The sequence below is a fragment of the Triticum urartu genome, chromosome 1A (assembly GCF_056163025.1).
Source record: "Triticum urartu cultivar PI428250 chromosome 1A, HENAU_Tu73, whole genome shotgun sequence".
Lineage (NCBI taxonomy): Eukaryota > Viridiplantae > Streptophyta > Magnoliopsida > Poales > Poaceae > Triticum > Triticum urartu.
Window position 1 is genome coordinate 17,523,732 of NC_141873.1, and position 13,619 is coordinate 17,537,350.

Here is a 13,619-nt window from a genome sequence, read left to right on the forward strand (position 1 = left end):
GACCTCCTGGCCGGAGGTGGTGGGGTGGCCGGTGCAGAATGCGGTGGTATGGATGAAAGGCGATAGGCCCGACGTCTCGTTCATTATTGGCGGTACAGGCGGCCAATGGCCACCGGGCCACAACCCCTCACGTGTCGTCATCCTCTCCAATGAAGTTGGTGTCGTTGTGAAGACCCCCGTCATTGGCTAGCTCAACCTAGCTCAACGGGCAGGGCAGCTTAACTAGCTCCATGGAAAGCGTAGTTGTGTTGTGCTTGTGCCCACTGGTATCCCCACAATGACAGTGCTAGGTGCTGCGTGCTTGCTGTTGGTAGCACTTTAAATAATGTGTAACATTCCGTATTGATTAATGAAATAAAGCACAAAGATATAGGTAATCTATATATTCATTGTTCCCTCGTCGAAAGTCTGCACCATCGATTAAATCCACAACAAAAGAGGTCATATGGTCCACAACCGGGACGACATGCTCCAATGGTCCCAGAGAAAACGCAGTGATGTTAATTGTGGTTTAGTGTACGGTGATTAGATAAGAGGTTAGTGCATATGGTGTATGTGATTGTGAGCTCGATTTTCTGCGAGTGGAAGGGGCTTGTTGTACCTAATTGTTTATTTGCATTTTTTGAAATGTAGCACCATTTTTGCACTTTCTTTACTGACTGGGTGTTAATGCATGTTGAGTTTTTTATCTGGTGTAACGATCGGACACATCAAAATTGAAGTTTTAGCTGGATCGGGAAGGCCAAAGATTGTCAGTTGATGTCAACCATGATTTTGTGAAGATGGACGCTCAATAGAAGTCAAGATGCATAACATGGCTGCTGTAGTAATTTCCCTTTCAATTCATCTTTGCTTTCTCTTGCCGATCTTGTTAGCAACCTCTCTCAACCCTCAAAAAATATTTTATATAATCGAATTATTACTCTTTAATATGATACGATGTGAGACAACTTTTCACATTTCATCGAAGGTATCACAAGTAAAGGCACATATATATTGTAAAATCAATAACACTCACAGTATTGCATGTATGATCCTTCTACATGTAGATGCTATGTATACACGTGCTCCGGACAAATTTCGTCAATAATCATATATGCATGACTATCATATGTAAACCAAGGCACCAAACACATCGGAGGTGTCTTTACCACTGTGTCTGGAGTAATTACTCCCAGAGCCACCACGCCTGCCATGAAAGCGTATAAAAGAGCGCACGTTTTGGTGTAAGGGGTTATGCCATGCCTATCGGGAGGTGCGTGATGGACGGGCCTCACAACTGGCATTCCAGAGTGGTATGGAAGGATTAGACCTCCTCCAATGCACTAGTGCTAAGATGAGGTGCTAAGCACATTAAAAATCTAAGCAACTAAAGTCCCCAACGCAAAGGTGCTTAGCTTGTTGTTTCTAAGCATTCTTCATTTAATGATTTAGCAACTAAAGTTGTCCATGCATTGGTGGGCTTCTTTCATTTAAGTGTTTTCCCTAGGTTCCCGCGCTTGGCATTGTTTCTTCCTGGGGTCACCACACTCATCTCTCTCCTCTTAATTACCTTGCCACATCATCTTTTTTGCCTACATGGCAGCCTTAGCACCTGTACAAGGTGGAGCATTGGGAGAGGCCTTAGAGGTCACGCTCAGCACTGATAAAGCGGTAGCGACTAACGGCGCGAGGGGTGCAGCCGTGCGGCAGCTGATGGGTCGAGAATGCCACCAATAAATTGAGCAACACGTGCGACGTGTGGGATAGGGAAAAGGAGATGGTAAAGACTATCAGTTTAGTATATTCAGGAATGGATATCGGCTGGGGCTCAAAATACGGTGGAATTCATGTTGTTTGCTTTCTGTTTATAAAATACTGTGCAAGGGTGTCCCCCAAAAAGTAAAAGAATGAAAGAAACTTGATTTGAACATATTGGGCCGACTTGTGCATTCACCACTCCACCACCGAACCACATGCACAAAATAATATGATAAAATTTCAATACCACCGAACATACCTAAATTTTTAGAACCATGCCCTAGATCTTGTTACCGCACAAGCTCCTGCGGTGAAGAACGGCCTGGCACTAAATCGGTTGCGACAAGCTCAGAAGTTGATCTTAATGGGTACATATGTAGTCGATGCGTGCAATAAGTATAGAATTAATATACTCAGGTCTCAAAGTACTCATTATTCTAAACGAAATTGTACTCTACTTTAAAACTTAACCACTAAAAACATATTAATATAATTTATTATAATATTGTGTCTTTCTGGATTTTATGGTAAAAAAAAATCGATATCACGTCAGTGTCCAAAACACAAATATTTGAAGACTTGATGTAGTAGCGAGCTCTAGCTCTGAAACCTGAGGGCAGGTTCTCTGGCTCGAGTTAGGTGACTTTGGATCAGACTTGTGGGCTGACCTGTTAGAGGGCCAACATATCAGCTACTGCCAGCGGTGTAGCCAGCAATCTGACAAGGTTGCTTGTTAGAGGGCCTAAAATCTGAGCTACATACTTAGGACATATAGCCCGCAAATAAAAAATTGTGTACAGGTTTGAAGATTGGAACTGAGCTACATATAATAGGTAAGCTTCATCACACCAGAATATTGTTCCTGTTTCCACTACCGGCTACTTCTAAGTCAGTTTGCCTTATGTCAACAGAATCTCAACGCCTGGAAGCCTATACAACAGTTCGGGCGAGCTGCTCTCGGATAGCTCAAAAGCTTTGGGAATGGCTATCAAAGTTGTCCATAATTTTGCTTGATATATATGCTTATTATGACATAAACTCTCATAACGTGTGCACCTATTGATCCTTCTAATTAATGTGATGATGGTCTTCCCTAAAACACAATACTTAGCTAGCTCACACAAGCGATTAACAAACAGAAACTTTGTTTTATGCCCGGAATAATCAGACAATTTGCAACGTTGATTCCTGCACTTGGCAACGGTGTGGACGATGCACCCGTGAAGCAGACGGTTGAATATTCAGCTCTACCAAGCGAGGCCGGTGTACCCGATGCACCCTCTCATTATCAAGCGTCAGCTTGTCACACTAACAGAGTTTGAAAAAATAAAAAGGAAGCTTCTCACACTCACAAATGCTCACCGTGTCCACCTCACGCTCAGTCCCAAATGCTCCTACAAGTACAGCCTGATCTCCTATCCTGGCTTCACATCCTACAAACGCAGACCACAAGTTGAGTACATCCTCCTTGAAACTATGGGAAGAGCGGAGCTCGCGGGTGTAGGAAGAGGATCGAGGTCGTCGTGGCCGGAGGCGGTGGGATTGCCGGTGGCCACCGCGGCACTCCTGATCAATGGGGACAGGCCCGACGTTGCGGTTACGTTAATCATGGAAACGGAACCCACTAGAAGGCCAGGCCGCCCCGACCCTAAGCGTGTCATCCTCGTGTCCGACGCGGCTGACATCGTCATCAAGACCCCGTTGTCGGCTAGCCTAACAGGCCTGTAGTGCAACTCCTATATATACACACTGTTCCATGTTGCGCATGTATCATATTCCCTAATACTAGTACTTAGTACTATTCTCTCTGTCCCACAATATAAGACGTTTGTGCAAAAAAATCTTATATTGTGGGACAGAGGGAGTATATAATAAATCTGTGATCGATGTGCTGCTCAGTCGGTTATAGATAATGTATTGCTCTTGTGCACTTTAAACAGTCTGCGGGAATAAGAAAAGCATATGATCGATACCCTTTTGTTTGTTCGTAGTAAATAATGAAATATCTAGATAGTAAATATATGTCTGTTATTCACTAATTAAAAATTTACATATCTATTAGTTGGAGTTAGCTTTACGTTGCATTTTGTTTGCATTAACATCATGTTCACATCACTGCGAGCTTGAAGCAATCTGCTTGAAAAGTTATGAATTGATTTAGTCATCTATGGAACAAATGTTTGGCAATATTCATCGGCCGGGAGATAATTTGTGCCATCTGATTTAGGCTAGTGGCTATGTGCATGTGTGACTACAACAATGCATGATGCCAGACATCGGCAGAGACGCCAGCAAACCGTAAAACCATATGTTGCACCCTTAGTAGATTTCTTTGACAATTAGACTAAGGCTCATCGTAATGAAAGTAACATAGATAGCAGTATCATGCATGTCAACTAGGCATTTTTGTGGAGGTGGCACACAATTAAAAAAAAAGAGATTTGAGTATCATGATATGATAACGTATCATATTAAAGTAATAGTATGTGTCATGCATGACAATACGTAAGGCCAGTATAATACTATGCATTGTGAAGTAGTATCATATAGTAATGATATTAATATATGATACTCCCCCATTGTGACTAGCCTAAATAAAATTTTACTCCCTACGACCCATATTATTTGTTCGTCGGAGTACTACTTAGATTGGTCGTAATGGGGAGTATTATATACTAGTATATTCATGTATATGATACTAATATACGATACTACGCCACATCCATAGTGCATGGTATATATTGATGTCATAGATGATTTTATTTATTACCATGCATGACACATAGTAGCACGTCATTTAATATGATACGGTATCATGATATGATACTCAACCCTGTCTTTCTTCATTTAATTCTATGCCACCTGATCAAAATTGCGTAGTCATATGCATAGTAAGTTCTATGATATTACCATTACGGGCAGCCTTAGTTGCAAATGTTTGTACTTCAACGATTTCTCTTATACGTACAGTTTGATTGGCACAAACTAATCTAACGTGAAAAATGAACTGATCTTTTTTTATATATAGTTTGGCCTCTCTTTCGTCAGCCTGCAATACGCCCATGGATCGGTGTGCAAGGCCTATCGATGCGACGGAGGTTACCTGTACCCTTCTCTTATGAACCGAGAGTTCCGACGGGCGATAGAAGGCGGGCGGCGGCTGGCATCTCAGGAAGCAGGAGTAGGTGGCAGGTTGGAAACTATGGATTAAAGGAGACATAAACTATTTGTTCATGCATACTGGTACTAGCATGGTCCTTTTTCTTTTCCTATATAAGATTTGGGATTTCTATTAGTACATGGGCCTTAGCTATGGGAGGGATAGCCACACACAGAGTGGGGTTGGGCAGCCTCCAATGGCTTGCACAGTCTCACACCTCCGTGCGACACCCAGCCCTTGCTGCGCCTTGACCTACGGCCACCACGGGAGTCCGGGGCTGCCGCATTGGCTTATTGTGCCGCATAGCATTAAACAGCCGCAAGGAGCCACCATGGACGGCCTCAGCAGCATGACTGTGTACACTGCGAGACCCCCCCCCCCTCCCCCCCACAACATTCCGAGGCAGGGACGAGGCAGGCGAGGGGGGGGGGGGGGGGCTGCGTTGCGTTAGGGTTCCCCCATGTCGCTTCAAGCAGAAGCGGCACGGGTGTGGTTACCTTGTATATATACTTTTGGATTTTTCTCATTTCGAGGATTCTGTCTTGTTGGCGGTCGGTTTGTTTGTTATAAGGACGCTTACTTCTGCGGCAAGATGAACAGGAGTTTATAAATTAAACCATGTAGCGACCATTCCTGAATTTCGCACAGGACTTGTGTGGAAATGTCTCAACGAGGATTTTCCACCAATTGAATTTGTTCATTTCATGATGACATTTGAACAGTTTGCTCTACAGTATTAATAAATTGGAGACACAACTAATCAATGCAAGATGAATAATGCAGCCTTGGAATCTTTATGGAACCAGCGGCAAGACATTACCAACACATATACACAGGTGCTATCTTAGCAAACACAACTATGCAGCTACTATCTTGTCCTTGGGAATTAATCCGATGAGTTCTGCAATCTTCAGCTTCTTCCTGGCATACTGCTCATACGTTCCAGAACACAAACTCTGAAAATGGGAAGAGTAAGATACTACATAAAAAATTTCAAGTGGATACAATGTTGTTTGACAATATCTACCCAACAAACATACCGTCCAACGAATTTCGTGTGCAATAAGATCACGGGCTTTATATTCTGGAACCTATAGAGACACAAAAGAAAGAAATCACACGAGAATATAACAGGAACCAATGGATGCTAAGACAACGCCATACTATACTTACACTGTCACTAATGCCTTTTGTGCACCGAGCAAACTACAAAGAAAGAAGACCAAATCAATTTGCATTGTAAAAGAATATATTGATTTATAACAGAAGCAATCACATATAGAACGCCTTTGGAACAAAAAACCTACAACACGCTCCATGTTGGAATCGCCGTAATTCAGCTCATACTTCATACTGCGGTCGTGTGCTGAATACAAGTTTTCACCATAAACTTGCTCAAGAGCATCTCTGAAACTCAGCTGAACATTGTCCAAGGGAAAAATAAATAACATCACCAAGCATAAGTAGAGAGAAAGTATTCACAAAACACAATCATCAGTAAAATAACAATGTTGTGTTTTGAAAAGGCTGATGTGCAGCGCTGACCTGATGATTCTCATTGACCCGCTTCCAAATCTGATAGAAGACACCATCACGATCTTTCTCAAACATGAGATTCATGCGTGCATCCCATATATACTCCTGAATTGAACCGAAAGAATGCAATTGTTAAATACAACTATAACAAGGGCCGAATATCTAACTGAGCAAGGGATAGAGGAATTTTACATGCAAACCAACAGCTGCTAGTTCCAGAGTCATGTTCTGAAACCCAGCTGCGATCCTACATGCTTGGAATGTGGCCTTTGAATGTATACGCGCCCACTAAATAATAGAACAGATAAGTTATTGTGGTGGTGCAACATTTATATAGAGATTTTTTGCAATTTCATGGTTTTGAGAGGTCAAATATGCATACCTCAATAGACGACTCATTTGTCAGCAAATACTGTTCAAGCCACTGTCAAGAACAAACATTGTTAGTCCAAGAAAACAAAAATACTGAACAAAGTTCTAAACTTGAACTAGCTGATCATTCCAAAAGGCATACATTAATTTCCTTCACAATTGTTTCCCAGTATTGGAGATAATCTCTATCAGCGTCAGGGGTGCTATAAAATGCTCGGTATCTACTCCAACTTGTATACTCAGCGCCACCGTGCATCCGAGTAAAACAACAGGAAAACGACATAGTTCAGCTGTCCTGAGGATAACAAGCACTGAACATAAGCGAAGAGGATGCTCTTAAGAGTACTGATTAGAGTACTTATGAAGTTCGAGAAGAGCCAAATAACACATAGTACTTGAACGTGTCAAAAATATACGGGGACTCGAAAAAAGGGGCAAACTTTGTTTATGCGTACGAAAACAGGATAGTAGTTGTATTCTAGGAGCAGCCTATAGCATGTGCACCCAACTGAGGTTTTAGGACTTGTTCCATCCAAATAAAAATTGAAAATTAATCTCTGTTTGATTTTAACTGAAAGACCCTGCTAATTTATTAAAAGAACACATATTCTAATATGTGCTTAATCTCCAAATACTGCAATTTTCTTAGTTTTAGTGTTGAGTTTGTCCAAGGACCTTATGTATGCCTCTTAAACTCAGACTTAAAAGTCAAGCTACAAAGAAGTTACTTTCATATTAAGCAATTTTTTGCTATTGTCCATTCAAAGGGCAAATCAATATGAAACCAGTTAGCGACTGCATTTGTACATATTAAATGTAGATGCATTACATAAATAAGTGCAGCGAATACGGTAATGACACTTACATCATTGAAAATGACTAGCCACTGGTAGTCGTTCAAGGACTGTTTGTAACAGAGTTCAGAATCAAAATACCAACCAAAGAAGCCATCTACGACGTAGTGAAAGAAGTAGTCGTTCTTCACGATTAGCTCTGGAGGGTACTTGCGTTCCAATGCAGCAGCATCATCCAGCTCGTCAACCGGCTTTCCTTTCAACAGCTACGTACACAGATGGAGTAAGTACATACATAAGAAGGCATAATAATTTTTCATGAAGCATTGATAGATCAATCAATTGTGAACAGAACGATAGGAGCATTATATTGATATGGGACTAACTAACTAACCAGGCAAGCTTTGATGCGATAAAGCGCATACTTGAGATGGAGCTTGTTGGTCTCCTCTTGGTCGAATGATGGCCGAATCAGCAGATTTTTCTTGTGAATCTCTGTCTCGTCGTCCCTCCTGGGTCTCGTTCAAGAAACACTGGATTTGATATTGTACTAGAGCAGCTTGCGACTCATTATGGTGGAAAGATTTACGGGTAAGGGCTTCCAGGATTTCACGTGAAGGGATGTTTGACAAACCGGCGAGCTCCGATTCTGAGCCATCGTCGCCGACTGGTAATTGCAATTGGGCGAGGCGCGAGGCGATAATTTCGTCGTACCTGGACATAACAGGCTCGTCGGGGAATCTGGGCGGCGGAGAGACTCCATCCACACGGCTGCTGCTATCAGAGTCGGAATCGACAAGGGATCCAGACAACAACGACGCGCCACCTTCACCAAGACGCCGTCGAGACACTCCTTCAAGAGGCCTCCTTCGGCGGCGGCGCCTCCTGTGCGGCATCGGCATCCCCATCCGATCGGCATCAAAGGGGAGATGAGCACTGCAATTTAGGAGAGGCGAAACCATCATATCCTTTGGCAAACTGGGCCTAGCAGGCCTAAGTTGTTAAAAAAAGCACAGTTAAGTTAAAAAAAGTTAAGTTTTATTTAGTTTTAGTTTTCTCAAAAGCAATTTAGGTTTTTTTTGGTGTCTCAAAAAAAGTTCAGTTATTTTGCCCAAATATAGTTAAGTTTTTTCTAGGGTAAAAAAAGTTTAAGATTCTCTCTTTTCCACTTAGGTTAAGTTTTGGGGAGTGACTGGTTGCAACTCCGTGTCAACATGAATCACGAGGCAAATCAGACAGTCAAATACACCTTTCCTTAGGCTAGTCATAGTGGGGAGTAACTTAGACTAGTGTCATGCATATGACACTAGTCTTTGTTACTACCTTCATAGTGCAAAGTAACATACAAGTAGTATCATAGATGATATCATTTATTACATTATAGACTCATTTTGCTTTGGATTGCGTTATGTTACAGTAACATATTATGTTACTCCAAACGCCTCTCTCCTCATTAACTCTATGCCACATAAGCAAACTTGTCTTGAAATGCGCTGAGTTATTTGCTAAGTTACTCCCACTATGACCAGGCTTAGTAGCAAACTGAGAAACACTCGGTTGCAACCCTCTTGCAACTCACATGACGCACGAATCACAATGCAAATCTAATGGTCGCTTTGCATCCACCACTCCACCCGGGTAACTCCTTCAGAAATAAAAGAAATAAATCAAAGGTAAATTCTCTATAATAAATAAATCCTCAATCTTGAACCAATGTTGGTGGAAGTCGGGCGTTGGGGCAGTTGACATGACGTATCTCCGCCCTCTGCTGATGGGCTAAATGCCGGTTGGCCTCCACATAGACCTCGTCCTGGATGGGCTTGGGGATGACAGACTGCTTTGTCATCTCCGCCGCTTCCGTGGCCTCGTACTCCCCCATGGTGTCCTCCATGGCGAAGCACGCAGCCGGTCGGCTCGCCGTCACCTCCTCCATTGGCTGGGGCTCCGCCTGCTACTGCTCCTCTGCCTCCTCCTCCTTATCCGACTGCTACCCCCTGCTCACCCATCTCACTACTAGAAAAAAAGCTTATAGGTGGCCTCAAATTAGTGGCGGGTATAAACAGGCACCCGACATTGCTATTTTTGAAAGGAAGCGGCAGCGGGTAAAAACAGACCCGCCACTGCTTCCTTTTCAAAATAGCAGTGGCAGGTAATAAAACAAACCGCCACTGCTCTCCACAACAGCAGAGGGCGGAAATAATCACCTGCAACAGGTGAACTCTTCAAAAATTGTCCGCGTGCTGAAAATGAGCATTGGTGGGTGCTATGGAATAGCCGCCACTGGTATGGAAGGTATGACTTGGCAACGGGGCAGTATTTATGCCTGTCGCAGATAAATTATGCTTAGTGCTAACCCATACAAAATAAGTTTTATGTATCTAGAAGTTAGCAACGGGGCAGTATTTATCGGGGTCATGCTTGTTGTCATATTTGGCTTGTTGTAGGTATGCGTTGGTCATTTTTGTTGTCATGCTTCACTTAATTACCACAACGACTTGGTCTTCCCTAAAAGATAATGCTAGCTAGCCCACACAGTTATATTGCCGCATAGACACTTAGGAACGTTGATTCCTGTACTCGTTGATGGTGCGCACGATGTGCCCCTGAAAAATACGGTCGGGAGAAGCTCCACCAAGTGAGGGCGGCGCATGCAATGCTTTTACTCGGTTGCAAATGCTCCTACAAATACCGCCAGATCAACTATCCCAGATTTCACATCCCACAAACGCAGATCACAAGTACGTCCTCCTTGAAACTATGGGAACAGCGGAGCTCACAGGTGTAGGCAGGGGCTCGAAGTCGTCATGGCCCAAGGTGGTAGGGCTGCCTGTGGCCACGGCGGCGCTCCTGATCAACGGGGACAGGCCCGATGTCGCGGTGGCCGTAGTCGAGGGACCAATCAGGCGGACAGGGGAACCCGACCCTAATCGCGTCATTCTCGTCTCTAACGCCACCGGTGTCGTCGTCAGGACCCCGGTGGTCGGCTAAGCTTAATAACATGCCCCGGCGTGTAGTGCAACTCCTAGATACGCACCGTTCACTGTTGCGCATATATCCAATTCTCTATCACTACCACTTGCTATAGAATAAATTTGTGGTACATGTGCTGCTCGGCCGGGTTATAGTTAATCTATATATAGCTCTTGTGTAATTTCGACATTATTATGCCAGAATAACAAAAGCATGCACGCTTTTGGAAGGATGGTGGTATATGAATGGTCGCCTCATCCGTAAAATAAAATAAAATATGGATGATCGCTTCAAAAGTACTATTGTGAGCTGGAGCTCATATGATCCCAAGTGAAGAGTGAATTTCAAAAAAAAAGTAGACGAATTCAAAAAAAATCTGTTTTTTGTTCGAAGAAACATTGACATTTTTTGAACGCATGCACATTTTTGTGATGGAATCACGTTTGTAGAGGTATGGACGAAAAAAATAAATTTGATGCTCCAAAATGCTTCCATAAACTCTCTTTTTAGAGCATCGATTTTATATTTTTCACCAACACCTCCACAAGTGTAATTTCATCATTAAATTTTGCAAACATGTAGAAAAAAATCAAGGCTTCTTGAAAAGAAAAACCAGTTCTTTTTATTTACTATTTTTTCAGATTTTACTGTTGACCCGATCTTATGTGAGCTCGAGCTCACAAACTCCACGTCCTGATCGCTTTAGGTTGTCTACTAAAGGTGTAATCCTACCGCATTACTCCACACCAATTCTGGGACGGATTCATGGGGCTTCCATGGACCATGGGGTATTGGACATTTGAGTAATTTGGGCCAACTAGTACACACATGTTCTCTTACATTTTAGGGCTAGACCAGTCCCTGCCCATGGGCTCTCCCCAGCCGTTAATTGAAAGAGACCGGCAATAGCAGGTGCTCGCCTATGGGCGGACGAACATCGGCTGGCCCAGTAGCTGGGGTTTCAAGGGCCATTTATTTTTTGGGAGGGAACAAGTTTTTTCGTGGTTTTGGTAGGTTTTTTCACGAATCGGGTTCTGTTTGTTTTACTCTTTTTTCCTTTACTTATATTATATTTTTTCTATGGTATTCCCTTTTATTTTTTATTTTATTTTCATTTTTGTTTCTATTTTTCAAAAAATATATAAGAATATAGAAAACTACTTGAACATTTTTATATTCTTTATGGGTTATTGTAACACTATATGACATCTTTTTAAAGTCATGAACACTTTTAAAATTTGTACGAACATTTTATATAATAGTTGAACATTTTTCTACATTGCATGATTTTTTTAAAATGCATGATTTTTTAATGACGTTAATACATTTATAAACCTACATGGACATTTATAAACCGACCAGGCAGCCAGGAAATCCTGACCCTAGGGCGCGTTGCCCTCTTCTCTGATGCTACCGACATCATCTCAAGACACCCGTTGTCAGCCTCATATGTTAATGGGGTGCAAGTGTCCTAGTGCCCAGCAATACGACTTATTATTTATTGATTGCTTTGGTGGAATTATTATTTAATTACTTTGTCATAGATGTGCTGCTCGGTTAGGTCATACAGAAAAAAGGTTATGGATACTCCATTGCTCTTGTGTACTTTCAACATTCAGCAAAAATTAGAAAAACATTTCATTGATGCCTCCTTAGAAACATTGTAGTATATGGATGATCATCTCAAGTTGCCAAAAGATAGCTACTCAAATGTGTAACCCTATTGCAGTCACCACTCATCAACCCTTGTAGGGTGGGCCATGAAATCGACCAAGGGTGGCCTACCATGGGGCATGGGATGGTGGATCTTTTTAAATTGTGTCATTTCGACGAACTAGTATACGCATACTCTTGTACATTTTAGGGCCAGGGCTTGCCCCATGCGTTGAAGCATAGCAACTGCTATATATCGCTCGTAGCGAGTGGTGATAGGGGTATCGCACTACAAGAAATATGTCAACTTATGACCACCACTATTGGTCATTGAATGGTCACAAATTTCCATTTATGACCTTTTTGCGACAAAAAACATAAGGTCAAAAGCTGGGCGTCGTAAACTGACTATAGCAACCTTTCTTATGGAATGGTCGCAAATGTTTATGACCAAAAAAAGGTCGTAGATTTAACGACCAACTGTTTTGGTCGCTAGCAATCCGACCACACCACTTCAAATCCACCGTGGCAAGCTGACGTGGCAGACTTACGACCAAATGATAAGGTCGTAAAATAGAATCAGCCCGGTCCATTTCAGCCGTCTTAATGGGCCAAGCCCAATAATTCAGCCCATTTAATTTTTTCCTCTTTATTTTGCTTATCTGCATGGGCCTGGCCCAATAATTTGGCCTTTTATTTTCTGGGAATGGAGCCTTTTTCTGATGATTTTTTTATATTCCACTATTGTTTTGGGCCACAGCCTTTTTAGTCTAGTCCGAATTTGGGCCTTGGCCTTTTTATTTTCTGTTATGCAGCCTTTTATATTATTTTTTCTTACAGTCATTTCTTTTTTTAGGCCCAAGCCTTTTTGGTCTAATTCTTGTTTGGGCCTTGGCCTTTTTAGAGCCCAGGTTCTCATTTTGCATAACTATAAACAGAAAGGCCCAGGTGCACAAGTGATCCACATAACTTCACAGAAAATAAACAAAATGATCCACAAGTGATCCAGGTTCACAAGATCACATAACTTCACAGAAAGGCCCAGGTTCACAAGTGATCACATAACTTCACAGGATCCATGTGCTCTAGTTTAAACAGCAAAATGCAACAAAATGCAATAGCTCTCAGCTCAGCTCCCAGGTTCACAGGTTCAAAATGCAACAACTACCTTAGCTCAAAGACAAAGAGGTTCATAGCACAGCCATCAAACTACCTTAGCTCCAAAGAGAGCCATCAAGTGGGCTAACTTCTCTTCCTGTTCTTAAGACTTCTTGCGCAGCAGCTCAAGTTCCTTGTCGCGTGCAGCTTCAGATTCTTCTGCCTTCATCTTGATTGCTACCAATTCTTCTTGCACCAGTTCAGCTTGAAGCTCGGACCTCTCCAGCTTCTGCTCA

At 42.4% G+C, this 13,619-nt stretch overlaps 1 pseudogene; it reads right to left on the reverse strand.

Annotated features, from left to right (window-relative positions):
* Window positions 1-5,757: 5,757 nt before the first annotated feature.
* LOC147988471 (uncharacterized) lies at window positions 5,758-8,498 on the reverse strand (annotated as a pseudogene).
* Between the last annotated feature and the right edge of the window lie 5,121 nt (window positions 8,499-13,619).